Source organism: Dipodomys spectabilis, unplaced genomic scaffold (genome assembly GCF_019054845.1).
Source record: "Dipodomys spectabilis isolate Male_0828 unplaced genomic scaffold, ASM1905484v1 ptg000591l, whole genome shotgun sequence".
Lineage (NCBI taxonomy): Eukaryota > Metazoa > Chordata > Mammalia > Rodentia > Heteromyidae > Dipodomys > Dipodomys spectabilis.
Window position 1 is genome coordinate 305,075 of NW_024871268.1, and position 17,178 is coordinate 322,252.

Consider the following 17,178-nt stretch of genomic DNA (forward strand, 5'->3'; position numbering starts at 1 on the left):
TGGCTTTTTGGTGGTTCCATGGAGAGTAGAGTCTCACGGGCTTTTCAGATTATGGCTGGGTTCAAATAGTGATACTCAGATCTCAGCCTCCTGAGTAACCAGTATGACAGGGTTGAGCCTGAGCCCCAGGTGACAGGCATCAAATTATTTTTTTTGCTCCTGTTTATCTCCAGTCAACTAGGAAGCCCAAGTTAAAATAATCAGTTACTGGGGATCAAAATTCTCTCCTAGGTCAGTTAATCCAAAGAACTAAAGTGTCTTTGGAAAAGGTTAGTCTGAGTTGGCAGGGGTATTTGTGTGTGTGTGTGTGTGTGTGTGTGTGTATGTGTGTGTGTGTGTGTGAGTGTCAGGGATACCTACCCTTATATCTGTGGTGCCTCATCCTCCCAGCAGGGAGTGCATCAGGATCCTGACCCCAAGGAAGGTGGATGGGCGAAGGTACTTAAGGTCATATCCAGGGGGATGATCTGAATTCTGTCCTGCAACCAAAGCCTGGATAGATAATGGAGAGAAGGAGAGGTTTAGGGGAACATCAAGGGAAGCCCCTTACCTTTGGGTAGAAGTACCAGCCAGCTAGAAGACTGAATCCATCTTTCTTGGTAGTCAGATAAAAGGTGTACACTGTTCATTTTATTATGATTGTGTGAACCCTAGGGCTTGGATTCAGGGCCTGGGTGTTATCCCTGAGCTTCTTTTGTTCAAGGCTGAGGCTCTACCACTTGAGCTACACCACCACATCTGGCTTTTTTGTGTGTGGGTTTGCGGGGGGGCGAGGTGGTTTATGAGAGATAAGAATCTCAAGGACTCTTCTGCCCAGGCTGGCTTTGAGTCACGACCATCAGCCCTCAGACTCCTGAATAGCCAGGATGATGGGTGGGAGTCACAAGCTCCTGACGGCCACCATCCATTTATAATCCCTTAGTCCCAGGGCTGTGCCACCCACACTGCCCCTCCTTGTTGGGAGTGGGAAGCAGACATGAGTGTGTTTGATACTTCAACAGCCTACCTATCTTTGAGCATTGTTCCAGGTCAGTCTGATGGCGGCTTCCTCCTTATCCACAGCAATGACTTGGCTCTGTCACAAGAACAAATGTCCCCCGGGAGGTGTCAGGTCTGGGGTCTTTCCTCTGCAGCCCGCCTCCCTAACAGAAATGAGGGTCTTTCTTGCCCAAGCTGGCTTTGAGTTGAACTGTGATCCTCAGATTTCCACTCCTGAGTACTTAGGATGATAGCCTGGCCAAAGATACTTTTCCAAGCCTGTCATCCTATCCCCTCAGGAGACTGAGATCTGAGGACTGCAGTTGGATGCACCCTTCTCAGCAATGTCCATGAGAACTCTTATCTCTAAACACCCAAAAAAGTTGGAAGTGGAGCTGTAGCTCAAATGGTAGAGTGCTAGCTTTGAGCATAACACAAGGGATGGGACCCAGGCCCTAGTTATAAACTTTTTCTAGCATAGACCCACCCAAGAAAGGGAAGCAGGTGGGCACACGGGAGCTCAAAGCTCACACATAATACTCCAGACTCACAGAATAGACCCCCATTCTCTAGATTCTATGTCCTAGATTATGGCAGTCTTAGATGGGACTGACCATGCACCAAGTCAGGACGTTCAAGTGCAATCTCATACTGAGGATCCCGTGACCTCATCAAGGACTCAAATCCCTCGACACTGGGCAGTCAGTTGAGGTCTAGTTATCCAGCCACAAGATATGGGATTGAAAGGATTTCTTGGCCAAGGGATGCAGACTGGAGGGCTGTAGGTCCCTCTCTCTCGGGAAGGAGAAAAGGCCTATCTATCCCAGGAATGTTCCTGGGTTATGAGTATCCTCAATGAAACAACCCTGCTCAGAGCTCAGTACCTCTGGTTTTCCCACCAGCCTCTACCCAGCCCTGCCCCACCTTCAGTCAGCCCTCTCTGAATCCTAGATCTGCCATCTAGACTTAAGGTTGAGCCAGCAAAGGGTCCCACCTCTATCTCTGAGAATGGCAGTCATGGGGCCCTACAGTCCCCTAGAGGAAGTCTTGGGGCAACATGGGACTGATTTTCCCCCTCATTCTCTGGATGTCCTGTGTCAGTGGCAGGCTTATGTCTGTCTCTGGTCGAGGAATGAACACTGGGGGTGTCATCTTCAGATTGAGCCAACAAAAGTCCCAGTCCCCAAGGATGTACCACACAGGCATCCAGCAGTGGATGACAGCCAGCTGGTCAATGGTGAACCCAAAGTGCCAGGACTTTTAACAGCCATGTGGCTGGGTCAAAGTCTCAATCACTGATGGTCTAAGTTGTTAAGTGAGGTCATGTCTCCAATGGCCTGACACACCTGACCTGGGATTGTCCTCCCTCTTCATCTTCCTGCTTATCCCTTGCCACCCACCTCTTGACACTCCCTCAGCCTATACTTCCCTATCCCTTGGACAATTTCTTCTTATCTGACTAGAAAATAAACTCGGTGGGCCAGGGGAGACTGAAATTTGGTGACACACCCTGAACCCTAGGGTCTACCCAAGGCTGTTTCCCTCTGCAGTTGGCAACCACACAGCTCTGGATGTCATGAAGTTGCTGAGGGGTCAGTGGCTTGGTCTTACATACTGGCTTTAGGCTCTGAAACTGTCCCCACAGAGACTGTGAATGGTTGGCTCCCTTGATTCAGGGACTCCAAACCAAGGCTTGCATGTTCCGTTCTTCCTTCCTTTCCTCCTTTACTCCCTCCATCCTACCCTCCTCTTTCTCTTTCCTTTCTTTATGTCACTCCTGGGCCTTGAACTCAGAGCCTGGGTGCTGTCCTTGAGCCTTTTTACTCAAGGACAACTCAAGGCTTGAGCCACTCATCCAATTCTGGTGTTTACTTTTTGGTAGTTTGTTGGAGATAAGAGTTTTACAGGCTTTTCTTCCTGGGACTTAAGCCTCAGTCTTCCTATCTCAGCCTCCTAAGTAGCTAGGATGACAGGTGTGAAGCACCTGCATCCAGCTCAAACCAAGATTTCTTCATGTGCTGTGGAACCAGCACTGGAACCTTTCATTGTCTATGACTGCCTGGACCTGGCACTCACTGTAATGGTTTGTTGGATAAATAAATGAGCATCTCTCTATGACAATATTACAGAAAACTCCCATCCAACTCAGGTAAGCATCCTGGGGGTGGAGGGGTTGGTGGGGAAGGTGTCGAAGCCTGAAGTAGCTCTTCCACAGTTCTCCCTCGTCCCTCATCCTGCCCTCCTGGTGCCACTGCACTTAACTCTTTTGGCTCTGAGGATGTGAGCCACGATGTACTCGCTGGATTCTGGGGCCTCTGCGATGCCTCTCTTCTCAAAAAAATTTGTCCAGAGGCTAATCCACAGTTTGGCACTCAATTCTGCCCTCAGGTGTGAATGAGGCACGTGAGGTGAAAGCCTGGCTCAAGGGGCCTCCTCTCCTCCCCCTGGGGCCAGATAGGATGGTCCACCACATCCGGCCCCCAAGTTTCATGGTGCAGAGAAAGGATCCTTGAGGCATCCCGGTTCTCTGAATCTCCCAGATTCCAGTGCAGGTGCTGTGAATCATCTCTGTTCACATCTGGCAGGCTGGGGATGGCAAGGTCACTATCTCTGCTCCCCATGATGTCCTTGACTGTGGTGGTCACCCTAGAGAGAACCAGAGGAGAATCAGCAGCTGCTGGAGGAAGGTAGTCAAAGCAGGATGTTCATGACAGGAGATGATCTGGCTTGGGAACTCTGCCTGTGCCGCGTTGAACATTATTGTTTGGCAGCTGAAATGGTCCATCTAATTTGACCCAGAATCCCACTCATTAGTAGTAATTGCCAGCTTAAAGAAAAATTCCTGGAAAAACTGGCATTTCAGTTGTCCCAATCAAACTTAAAGGCTTCCAAAGTCAGTGGTTCCCTTTTCCTTCCAGACAGCCTACAGCAGGTTTCAGAAACTGGCATTCAGCCAGCACTAGCTAACTGCCATGGCCTGATACTGTGCAGGCTTCAGCAGGGGAATGCACTTGCCTACCACTGACCAGCTGGAAACAGCCCAGGCGGGACACAGATTGGAGTCTACAGGACTCCAGGGAGGACTGCCCACCAGTGCACTACCCTAGGAAGGAATCCATGCCACCAGTGGGGGCCTGGAGCCCCCTGCCCAGATGCCCAGGGACACCGCCAAAGCACTGGGTAAGGTTCCCCTCTCATCCTTGTTTGTGGTGAACCATCTGCCATATCACACCATTCGCCACCCACCAGACCCTCCTAGCTTCACATCTTCTGCTCTACTCCCCCCATCTCATTCTCTAATTATGTTTGGCAGACACATTCCCAACCCTTGAATTAACTCCAACTCTACACACCAGAGCAGGGTGTCTGGCTGTATGAGTGTGGCTGTGGTCACACTTGCCTCACCAGCCTGAAGACAGAAGGACAGGTGTCCACACTGGTCTGTGATTCACACAGACCTCCAAGGGGAGACCCACACAGGCCCAGCAGCTACTGTGAGCTACAGGAAAGGAGAAGAGAGAGGTGGAAAGAGGTGGGAAGGAACATCTACTGAAACCTTCCCAAACGGTTCATGTAACAGTGAAGGAGAAAACGAAAATTGTGGCTGGGATCATACTTGGCATTGATGACAAAAGAACAATACACATACACACAAATAAAATGCTTTTGCTCTTTTTAGACATGGTGACTTAAATATGTTTCCATTGTTCTCATCTCCCTGCTCTCCCAACACATACACACACACACACACACACACACACACACATACACACACACAAAACACATACACACACACAAATCCAGACCTGTGACAGAAGACTGGTCCATGCAGCACCTGCAATTTGCCAACTGATGGCTCACCTGAGCACAGTCATGCTGTACAAGATGAAAGATGATCTTTCTTCCTCCCTCCCTCCCTCCCTCCCTCCCTCCCTCCCTCCCTCCCTCCCTCCCCCCCTCTCTCTTTCTCTCTCTCTCTCTCATACACACACACAGACTCAGAGCAGTGCCTCTCCTGAGTTTGTCAGTTCCTCATCTGGCACAATGTACAAGCTGGGGCATGGGGTTCCCTTGTCAGAACCAGGGGATCTCACCAAAGGGGAGCACCACTCTAATAACAAAGAACCACCCTGACTCTCCCTTTCTCCAGGGCCAGAATCTTCCTCTTGGGAACAACAAACCTTAACTCCACATAAATCAAAACCCTAGGCCAGGATGCTGGATAAAGGAGCCCTGAGACAGGTGGCTCCTCAGAGCCAGGACCGATAACAAGCAGGGGTTTATGGTGCCCCCAGAGGGGTGTCTGACCTGGGGTGGGGGCGGTGTTGGGGAAATGGATGGGGTCCTAAATGTTACATACATGGATGGACTTCCTACTTCCAGCCTACATGCTTCTGGGCAACTTGGCACATTCTTGGGGAGGATGAGGAGACCAGATGGACCGGGAGCACCAGCAGATTCTGGCAGAGCTGGGAAATGTGATCACCCTGTGAGAACTGATGACAGCTGGGGTGGGGAGAATAGGCTGGGTGTGTGGAGGAAGGGGTGTGTTCCTCCCAGATATTCATTTTCTATCTGACCCCCAGTGCCCTCACGTCCCTAGTGCACTCTTCTGGGACCCTCCTCAGGTGAAAGGGTGACCAAGCATAGAGGACAAGGGCTCACACAGCGAGGGGGTCTATCTTCTGCATACAACACCCCCACCCCCAGAAAAAAGGAAAAGACCTGAGAAGGGAGGTTTGGAGATGCTGCTCCCCACCTCTGACTGAACCCACCATGTTCCAACCAAGGTGAGGAAGGGTGCAGATGGGTGGCTGTGTGGCTCCATTACTCCAGGCCAGGAGCTCTCTGGCGCCCCCTCCTAACCCAACCCTGCATCTCCCCGTTTCCTTGGACACTGACCACTAGGGACATGAGAGGGATCCTCTGGTTGCCAACCCCCCCACCCCTCATCCCTGGGGTGCATTTGCGGCACTGTGGGATGCAGGGGAGGCACAGGTGGGACAGGAGAGGGGAGGCGGGAGGCACGGGTCCGGGTCCGCAGAATGGGGGAGGCTGTGAGGAGGGGTTGAGGGGTTCGCTGGGCAATGGGGTCCCAGGGTGTGGGCCCGCAGGGTGACCACTCATGTGTGCTGCTGGAAGAAGCTTAGGCAGTTGCTCCAGGTGTGGCAGGCCCCGAGTCCAAGGACCAGGGACCTGGACTGGGTCACTGAGACAAGCCGGCCAGGGGTGCGTTATCTCAGCCGGGCAACTAAGAGAGGCTCCCCGGGTCTAGGCCAGCAGTGCCATTTTTGAAACGCAGCACCTTGGCGAGGGTCAGGGAGGTAGGGGCGGGGTCTGAGGGCGTATGGTAGGATGAGCACGACCTCTCGTGCCCCTCAGCTGCAGACAACTCAGCTCCTGCTTCATGCACAGCCAGACCTATTTCCGCCGATGCCGACATCACCCCTGCCACTGCTGCCGCCAAGGCTGCCTCTTCAGCTGCCTCTCTCTGAGCTCAGCTGCTCATTGAAGGTGATTGCAGCTCATAGGTGGCTCTGAGTTCCTGCTGCTGGGCCAGAGACTGCTCTTGCCACTCCTGCAGCTCCCAAGCTGCTTGGCTTTCTCTCTCACCCACCTCTTTCCATTCCTCTATCTTCTCCTCTGTGTGGTCCAGCTGTTCCCACAGATGTTTCTTCACCTGCTTCTCTGAATCCAAGATGCTGGCTAGCTTCTCCTTCTCACTGCTCACCATGTGGAGAGCGTCCCGCAGCAGGGCCAGCTGTTCCTCCATCTGTCCGTTGCACATATGCGCATCGTGGGATCTTGCAGATCTCCTGCTGATCCTTGGCCTTCTCCTCCAGTCTCCACAGTTGCTTCTGCTGCTCTGTGTTCTGGAAACGGAGACTTTGGTTTTCCTGGACCTGGATGTGAATTTGTTCCTCCAGGTTTTTCAACTCCATCTGCGTGCAGTAGGTCTGGGCTTGCACCTGCCATTTGGACGGAGATGGTCCCAAAGGGGGCCATGTCTCTGCCAGTTTCCTTCTCAGTTTCCCCAGCTCCTTCTCTAGGTCAAATACCTGCCTTGCCCCTCGATTCTTCTCCTCTGTCAGATGGTTCACCCACTGGGTCAGCCGCCGGGCTTTCTCCTTCTGCATGGACCTCTCAATGCTCAGGTCTTCTGTGAAGGTGTCTCACAGATCAGGTTATCCAGTAGTCCCTTTAGTACCTCACGCCCCGCCAGCGCTTGTTGGAACTTGCAGATTCTGCTCTTCATGTTGCTCCACTGTGTCCAGTGTGCTTCCAGCTTCTCCTGCAACTCAGTGTTCACTTGCTCCAAGTCATTGAAGCTTCTGATTTTTTCCTCCAGCTGAAGGGTCACATCGTTCAGCTGTTCGAAGAACATTTCAGTCTCATTCTGTGATCAATGACCACAGAAGCCACCATCTCCAGCTCTGCCATATGCTACTCTGCGGTCTGCAGGCAGCTGGTGAGAGCTTCATGCTCCCTTTCTCTGTCATCGGTCGCCTGCTGCACACGGGCTGATGAACATTGTAAATCACTTTCTGCCCAAACCAACCTCTGTATGGGTGCCTTGTGATCTCTAGCTCCCTTTTCATTGCTACATGCAATTGGGCTATCTTCTCCCTCTCTTACTCCCGTTCATCCTGCAGGTCTGTCTTTTCCTGCTTCAGTGGTTGGATCTTGGCACAGAGCACCTCTTTTCTTCTTTTGCTGGGATCCAGGGTGGGCACCACATGTCAGTACACCTCTGCAGATCCTTGGTGTTATCGGGACCATTGACACTCTGGACCCTAGTGGCTGTGACTGTATCCAAAGGCAGGGGAGGCCTATGGTCAGCATCACATTTGGCTGGACTCTCCTTTGAATCACACTCCCCAGTGGGGTTTATCTTGGGGATTCTTCACTTTTTCATGTTCTTAGTTTTCTTGAATGTTGCAGATGTGTTAGGAGGATTCTTCTGCCAGTGTTCTTGTGGTAATTTCTTGCCCGCAGCTCTCTCATGGAGTCCTGTTGTTTCAGACATCTGAGCGTTGGGACAGGAAAGATGGGCTGGCCACTTTCCCAAGGTCTGGGAAATACTCTATTCACCCACTCACTGTCAAGGACCTCAATTTCTTACTCTACTCCAATGTGGCCTCGAGTATCTTGCTCACCACTCAGCCACCTCTACCTTCCTCAACTGTTAGTAGTGGTGTCATCCAACTGAGGGAATCCAGGTGCTACCGGGTAGCATGGAATGTGGGCGTGGCCACCATTCCTGTTTCCCATTGGTCAGAAAGAACCATGAAAGAATGGGGGTGTGGACGGAATCCTGTGATGCAAGCAAAATGGGCAGAGTCAAGATGACAGCAGCCCCTTTCACATCAAACTCTGTCCAGTCCAGTTGGGGACAAGAGGGTGACCTGCTTTAGGTGGATGGCTGCACAGATTGTTGTGTATGTCTGTTTGTTGCCAGCCCCTGACCTTGTCAGGATCTGGGCACAGTCCTTGAGCTGCTTTTGCTCAAGGCTAGCCTTCAACTAGTGAAGCCACATGGCTCTCCTTCTGGCTTTGTTGGCACTGAAGTTGGACAGGGGTCTCAAGGACTTTCCTGCCTAGGGTGAATTTGACCATGATCCTCCTATCACAGCCTTCTAAGTATCAAGGAGGACTGCTGAGAGCCATTGGTGCCTGCCTAATCATTGGTCTTGCTGATGTTCTTGGACAGACCAGTGATTTCCTTATCCTCAGGTTTAAGACCTGGAGCCCACATCCTGGTCCTGCCACCTCTAAATGTCAGGTGATCCTAAAAAACTCAATCCTATCCATATGAATATCAATGCCATGTGGTATATGTGATTGAATGGGCAGTTCTTGAATGATTCTAGGATAAAATTATACACAATTATATTATAGGACACTGATCAATTTTAATTAATACTTTATGAAGCATTTAAACAATCACATTCATTAAATGGAGGCAGAATGAAATACCTAAGAATTGGACATCACATAGTATACAGCTGCCATTTTTTCTGTCAGGACTGGAATCGGAACTCATGGTCTGGGTAACTCTTTTGCACTGTGTGGAAAGGGGAAGCTCCCCTCCTTGAAGTCATGAAATTCAAATCTGTTCCTTAGACCTGAAATCGATACCCAGCACTAGAAAACATCTTATTCATGTACATTTTAAATATATGATTTCTATTTATATACATAGGTTGATTCCATATAGCATTCAGTGCATTCATTTTTATTTTTTGTTTTATTCATGTATTGGCCATTTATTTTATTGACAATTATAGCACATAGAACATTGATTCCATAGGATATAGGTCTGCATATGTGTTCAACTTCATACCTGACTCCCAGGACTTTCACAAAAAAGGAAAACGTTTGTCACCATCAGCTTCTTACTCCACGATTCATTTTTTGGGAGTGCTGGCATCTGAACTCACGGCCTACAAGGCCCAATTCATGAATGGGTGAGTGTCAACACACCATCCTGGGGCAAATTGAGCTGACAGGCAGTTCCTAGGCAGTTCCTAGATCGAGCCCCAGGGTTTGACAAAATAAGAACAGAGTAACACCCAGATGGTAGTATGCTAATAAATATATATCTTTATAAAGTGCCAGACATGTCTACACATTATTCAGTTATGTAGACTATATTCCTACCAATTCTTGTGTATTTATTATGCCTCCATGTAATTAATGTTATTGTTTTCATCCTTAAAAAACTATTAAGTAAATCAGTGTCCTGAAATTATTGTGTCTCTCTAAGAAATAGTATTCTTTTAATGCTTCATATTAAATAAAATCAGTCTACTGAAATCATGCTGTCTAATTTTATACGAGTAGTAGTCACGATCAGCTCATTCAACCGTGCCATTGATAACATTCCATCATTATTACTACATAAACATACTGTTTATATACATTATAAAGATAGGATTTCTACTTACATATAGATATTCAGTCCATATTGTGGTTATTGATTGTATTTTTGTTTTATTCATTTATTTACCGTTTATTGACTGTGATGACACACATTCCATTTATTATATTGATGACATCCAATCACATAGTATCTAAATTTGTAGACGTGTTCTCCATCATGTCTGACACCAAGGACTCTCAGAGAAAAGGAAAACAGGTGTCACACTCGGCTTCTTACTCCATGATCCAATTGTTTGCAGTTCTGGGATCTGAACTTAGGGCCTAGCAGACCCAATTCATGAATGGGTGTGTCAACAGAGCAACCTCTAGCCAAGGACGCTGCCAGTCAGTTCACAGACCCTGAGATTGAGCCGCAGAGGTGGACAAAATAGCCATACATGGATAGGCAGGAGGTATATATCAATAAATATGTGAATAAATATGGGAACAAGTCTCTTAGGATGTCCGCCATCTGGAAGTGTCATTACTGGGATTCAACACTAGGCCTACATTGCCATGCAAGACTATGGCTTCCCCAATAGCCCACCATCCTTCAGCAATGCAAGGTGAAGTACCCTTTGGAGCCGTGTCATTCAGACACAAATGGTCACAGTGCAAAGGAATAAAATGTAAAAACGCAATCCTGCCACTTTTTTTTGGGGGGGTGGCGTCAGTCATAGGGCTTGAACACTGGGCCTGGGCGCTGTGCCTGTGGTCTTCAGCTAAAGGCAAGCACTCTACTGCTTGAATCACAGCGCCACTTCCAGTTTTCTAGGGGTTTCTTGGAGACAAGTGTATCATGGACTTTCCTGGCTTTCACCCAAGATACTCAGATCTCAGCCTCCTGAGTAGCTAGGATTACAGGTTTGAGCCATCGGCGCCCAGCTCTGCCACTTTTTTTCTGTGCATATTTTTTCCCAGCACAAGGCCTGGAGGTCTAGGATCCCAGGATCGGCTGTGGCTCCAGTGGCTGCACCACAGCCTAGGGTGATAGAAGCTGAGGCAGAGTGCCATGATCTGAGTTTAAGACCTTGCTTTACAAAACAAAACAAAACAAAAAACCCCTCCCCCCCACACACAGATTTAGTCCCTGGCTTGCAATTCTCGCCATCTTTTCTAATTTGGATTTGAGCTCAGGATCTGGGAAACTCTGCAGCACTGTGGATAAAGGGGAAGCTCACCATGTTTGAAGACAAGAAAGTCGGGCCTGGTCCCTAGGCCTGAATTCAAGCCCCAGCCCTGGAAAACATACTGTTTATATACATTATAAAGATAGGATTTATACTTACATATAGATGTTCAGTCCATATTGTGGTTATTGATTGTATTTTTGTTTTATTCATTTATTTACCATTTATTGACTGTGATGACACACATTCCATTTATTATATTGATGACATCCCATCACATAGTATCTAAATTTGTAGACGTGTTCTCCATCATGTCTGACACCAAGGACTCTCAGAGAAAAGGAAAACAGGTGTCACACTCGGCTTCTTACTCCATGATCCAATTGTTTGCAGTGCTGGGATCTGAACTCAAGGCCCAGCAGACCCAATTCATGAATGGGTGTGTCAACACGGCAACCTCTAGCCAAGGAAGCTGCCAGTCAGTTCCCAGACCCTGAGATTGAGCCGCAGGGGTGGACAAAATAGCCGTACATGGATAGGCAGGTGGTATATATCAATAATTATATATTTGTATAGAATTCCAGAGTCATCTACCTAGGATTCAATGACATCAACTACATTCTTACCAATTCTTAGGTATTTATTATGATTCCATTGAAGGAATAGTATTGTTTTCATGCTTAATAAACCATTCATTAAAATCAATCAACATCCTAGGATCATTGCATATAATTTTAGACTAGAATGATGCCCGCAGAAACTTCTCATTTAATCATAAGTTTGCTCACATCCCATAGTTATTTCCATGCATAGGAACTAGTCTCTTGGGAAGTTCCCCCATTGGTAGGTATCAGGACCAGGATTCAAAATCAAGGCTTATGATGACATACAGGCCTGTGGCTTCCCCAATAGTCTGCTAGCCGCGGCCAATGCAAAGTGAAGTACCCTTTGTAGCCATGTAATTTGGATCCAGGTTGGTCACCATGCAATGGAAGAAAATGCAAAAAATCCATCCTGTGGCTATTTTTCTGTGTGGGTTTTTTTTTTTTTTTTTTTTTTTTTTTTACTCCTGCAAGGCTTCAGGGCCTAGGATCATAGGGTTGACTATGGGCCTGTAGCAGCTCACCAGCCTAAAGTGATCAAAGCTGAGGCAGGGTTGCCATGAAGTGAGTTCAAATCCTTTGATTAGCAAAAAAAAAAAAAAAAAAAAAAAAACCTAAAAACTAATAAAGCACCCTAGTTCAGAATTTGCACCATTTTTCTGCCACAGCTCAGATTCCAACTCAGGTCTAGGTAACACTATAGCACTGTGGGGAAGGGGAAGCTTACCATCCTTGAAGACTACAAGGTCAGGCCTGCTCCCAGGGACTAAATTGAAGCCCCAGCACTGGCAAAAATCATATGCCTATCTATTTTAAACATAGGATCTCTAGTCACATACATTTGTTCAGTACAATTATTCTTTTTATTGTGTGTCTTAGTCATGGATGCATTTTTTTTATTGAGCATGATGACAGATATAACTGTGCTAGCATGGATGACAATCTATTCCCATGTCTATAGAGTTGCTTAAGCCTTCTCCATCCTAGCTGAGACCCAGAACTCTCACAGACAGGAAACAGGTGGACGGATTGGATTCTCACACCTGCATTCCTATTTTGGCAGTGTTGGGATTTGAACTCAGAGCCTAGCAGGCTCAATTGGAGAAAGGGTCAAGGTGAGGACACCATGATGTGAGCATCTAAGGAACTAGGCTGTTCCCAGGACCTGAGATTGAGCCCTGGGGGTAGGGCAGGTGGAGAGCACAATAGTCATCCATTCATAAGCTGAAGATAGTGTGCATATTTGTTTAGAGTCGGAGAGATGGCGACCTGTGATGGAATCCACTCTACCTTGTGAGTATTGATTCTTGGATCTTTCCCGATGCCTCCATTTCATGACTGTGATGATTATGATCACGCTTCATCAATTCTTCATTAAAAATAATCGATACCTCAGGAATCTTGCCTATCATTTCCCACTCACATCCTGCAAGAACTACTCATTCAAGGATGAGATTGATCACATTCCACAACTCTTCCTATATCTGGAAACAAGTATCTCAGGATCTCACGCCAATCCCTCAATGTAGGGGAGATGACCAGGATTCGACCTCTGGGCCTTTTGGCCTGGATGGCCTGGGGCTTCCCCAACAGCTGCAGGCCTTCAGCCACTCCAGGTAGCCTTCACTCTATAGGTCGCCGGGTTCAGATGCACCATGGTCGCCGTACAAAGGAAAATGAACGTAAAAGCACCAGGTGGAACTTCCCACCACTTTTTTTGCCCTCACAGCTTTCTTTTTTCCTGCAAGCCGTGGGGTCCTAGGATTCGAGGATGGGCTGTAGGTCCAGAGGCCACAGCATAGGATGGTCAGAGGTAAGGCATATATATATATATATATATATATATATATGAATGTGTGTGTATATATATATATACACATTCATATATATATACGAATGTGTATACACACACACACACACACACACACACACACACACGAATGAAGCATCCTAGTGCAGAATTCGCACCATTTTACTGCCAGAGCTGAGATTTGAACTCAGGTCTGGGTAACTCTGTTGCACTGTTGGGGAAGGGGAAGCTAACCACCTTTGGAGACTACAAGGTCAGAACTGGTCCCAGGGCCTGAATTGAAGCCCTAGCACTGCCAAAAATCATATGCCCAACTATTTTACACATCGGGTCTCTATTTACATACATGTGTGGAATGCATCATAGTTTTTTTAATTGTGTATCTTAGCCAGGGATGCATTTTGTATTTTATTGAGTATGATGACAGATATAACTGTGCTGACATGGATGACAACCTATTCCCATGTCCATGGAGTTGCCTATGTCTTCTCCATGCCAGCTGAAACTAAGGACTTTCACAGGACAGGAAAACAGGTGGACCTATAGGTTTTCACATCAGGATTCTGCTTTTGGCAGTGTTGGGATTTGAACTGAGAGTCTAGCAGGCCCAATTGGTGAAAGAGTCAAGGTGAGGACACCAGCATGTGAGCAATTGAGGAGCTAGGCCGTTCCTAGGACCTGACAGTGAGCCCCAGGGAGGGCCAGGATAGGCATAAATTCATACTTGAAACATAGGATCTGTATTGACATATATGTGTGGGAAGCATCTTGCATTCGGTGCATTTCTTCTCCTTAATTTGTGTCTAATTCATGATGGTATTGTTAATTTTACTGAGTATGGTGACAGATACAACTGTACTGATATGGATGACAACCTGTTCCCATGGTTATAGGATTGCCTATGCTTTCATTCTCCATCCTAGCTGAGACCCAGGGCTTCCACATTAGAGGAAATCAGGCACAATAACTGGCTTCTGACATCAGGATGAATCTTTTGTCAGGTCTGGGATTTGAACTCAGATCTGGGTAACCCCGTTGCCCTGTGGGGGAAGGGGAAGCTCATTATCCCTGAAGACTAGAATGTCAGGCCTGGTCCAGGGGCTGATTTGAAGCCCCAGCACTGGACAAAATAACAAGCCTACCTCTTTTAAACATAGGATCTCTATTTACGTACAGGTGTGGTATGCATCTTGCTTTTAATTTTGAGTCTGATTCATGGATGTATTTTGTATTTTATTGAGTATGGTGGCAGGTATATCTGTGCTGCTATGGATGACAACCTATTCCCATGGCTATAGAGTTGCCTATATAGCATTCTCCATCCTCGATGAGGCCCAGGACCTTCACAGGACAGAAAATCATGTGGATCCATTGGTTTCTCACATCAGGATAAATCTCTTGGCTCTGCTGGAGTTTGAACTCAGAGCTTAGCAAGCAGAATTGGGGAATGGGTCAAGGTGAGCACACCAGCCTGTGAGCCACTAAGGTGCTAGGCCGTTCACAGGACCTGAGCTCATGCCCCGCGGGCATCAATATACTCATGAATTCATAAAGACAGGAGCTATATTTCCATACATGGGTGGGCGGCATCTTGCATTCAGTGTACTCATTCTCTTGATTTCGTGTCTTATTCATGGATGCAATATGTATTTTACTAAGTGTGATAACAGTTATAACTATCCTGACATGGCTAGCAACCAATTCCCACGAGTATAGAGTTGCCTATATGACATACTCCATTCTAGTTGAGACCCAGGACTTTCATAGCATAAGAAAACAGGTGCAACCATTGGCTTCTCATATCAGGATGAATCTTTTGGTAGTGCTGGGATTTGAACTCAAGGCCTAGCAGGCTCAAGTGGTGGATGAGTCATGGTGAGCACACCAGCACATGAGCCACTAAGCATCTAGGTCTTTCCTGGGACCTGAGATCAAGCCCCGGTGGGCACTATAGTAGTCATAAATTCAGAATTTAAACAGAGGATCTCTAGTTCCATACATGGGTGGGTGGCATCTTTTGTTCGGTGTAGTCATTGTCTTTATCTGGTGTCTTACTCATTGATGTATTGTGTATTTTCTTGAGTATAGGATGACAGATATAACTGTGGGGAACTGGATAACAAGCTATTCTCATTAGAATAGAGTTGCCTATGCATTTTCCATCCTAGCTGCGACCCAGAACTTGCACAGCACAGAAGAACAGGTGCACCGAATGGTTTCTCACATCAGGGTGAATTTTTGGAGTGCTGTGATTCGAACTCGGGGCCTAGGAGGCCCAACTGCCCAATGGGTACACATGAACAAACCAGCCTGTGAGCCACTAAGGAGCTGGGCTGTTCCCAGGAGCTGAGATCAAGCCCCAGGGAGGCCAAAAGAGTCCTCAATGCATCATTGAAACATGGGATGTATACTCACATCCGTGTGTGGACTGCCTCATGAATTGAGCGTAGTTATCCTCTCTATGTTGCATGCCATTCATGGATGTATTATGTATGTTCTTGATATGACAGGTGTAACTGGGCTGACATGGATGACAACCTTTTCCCATGGCCACAGGGTGGCCTATGCATTCTCCATCCTAGCTGAAACCCAGGACTCACACAGGAAAGGAAAACAGGTGCAACGTCTGGCTTCTGACAGGATGAATATTTTGGCACTGCTGGGATCTGAACTTAGCACCTAGCAGGCCCAATAGGCAAATGGGTAAGCACACCAGCCTGTGAGCCACTAAGGAGCTAAGCCATTCCCAGGACCTGAGATCGAGTCCCAGGGGTAAGGCAGGGGAAGCACAATAGTCATCCATTCATAAGCTGAAGGTAGTAAGCAAATAAGTACCTATCTGTATAGAGTAGGAGAGATGGTGACCTATGATGGAATCCAATCTACCCTGTGACTACAGATTCTTGGATCTTCCCCAATGCCTCTATTTAATGACTGTGATGATTATGGTCACGCTTCATCAATTCTTCACTAAAAATAATCGATACCCCATGAGTCTTGACTATCATTTCCTACTCGAATCTTCAGGAACTACTCATTCAAGGAAGAGATTGATCACATTTCACGGCTCTTCCTAGGTCAGGAATTGAGTATCTCAGGAACTCCTGCCATTCCCTCAATGTAGGATGGCTGACCAGGATTCGACATCGGGGCCTCCGTTGCCCGGTCGTCCTGTGGCTCCCCCGATAGCCAGCAGGCCTTCAGCCACACCAGATCACCTTCAGGGTTCAGTCTCACCATGGTCAACATTCAAATGAAAATAAACCTAAAAGCGCTAGGTGGAACTTCCAGCCGCTTTTTTCTCCTCCAGCTTTTTATTTTTTCCTACAAACTCTGGGGTCCTAGGATCCGAGAATGGGCTGTGGGTCCAGAGGCTGCAGCCTAGGATGATCAGACCTGAGGCAGAGTTGCCACAACTTGAGTTCAAGCCCCATGTCTGGCAAAAAAATATTAAAAAATTGAAAAATGATGAATGAAGCACCTTAGCTAAGAATTTTACTGCCAGAGCTGGGATGTGAATTCAGGTCTGGGGAATTCTGTTGCACTGTGGAGGAAGGAGAAGCTCATTATCATTGAAGATTACAAAGTCAGGCCTGGTCCCAGGGCCTGAATTGAAGCCCCAGCTCAGGCAAAAATCATATGCCCACCTATGTTACACATAGGATCTCTATTCACATACATGTGTGGAATGCATCATGTTTTCAGTGTAGTTATATTGTGTGTCTTATTCAGGGAT